Raw genomic sequence first — 308 nt, 5'->3', positions numbered from 1 at the left:
GTCTCATAACACTTACATGCCTCTATTTGTTTTTTTCTTACTGCTGACTACAAGACATTACATGCAACACAACTTGTTTTTTTTTGTGTGTGTGAATAAGAGTAAGATTGAAAATGTGTGTGTGTGGATCAGGCCGAGAGAAAAGAAAATAAGGAAAAGTGATATAAACAAAACAAGAGACTATGATGTAAATGGAGCAGGACCCAAGACTATATTATATAAATCTTTCTCATATTAGTAACTTTTGAATATATACCTAAAGAATGCTTACAAGACAAAAGTAAAAGGTGTATCATTTGCTATTTTGT

The 308-nt window shown here is 31.2% G+C and overlaps 1 protein-coding gene across 1 annotated transcript in view; it reads right to left on the bottom strand.

Moving 5' to 3' along the window:
• LOC119594888 (macrophage mannose receptor 1-like) overlaps positions 1–308 on the bottom strand; it is a 5,267-nt gene that overhangs the window by 657 nt on the left and 4,302 nt on the right. The gene's annotated exons all lie outside the window — the stretch shown is intronic.

This window comes from Penaeus monodon, chromosome 34 (genome assembly GCF_015228065.2).
Source record: "Penaeus monodon isolate SGIC_2016 chromosome 34, NSTDA_Pmon_1, whole genome shotgun sequence".
Taxonomy (NCBI): domain Eukaryota; kingdom Metazoa; phylum Arthropoda; class Malacostraca; order Decapoda; family Penaeidae; genus Penaeus; species Penaeus monodon.
This window is presented reverse-complemented; position numbering and strand designations above follow the sequence as displayed.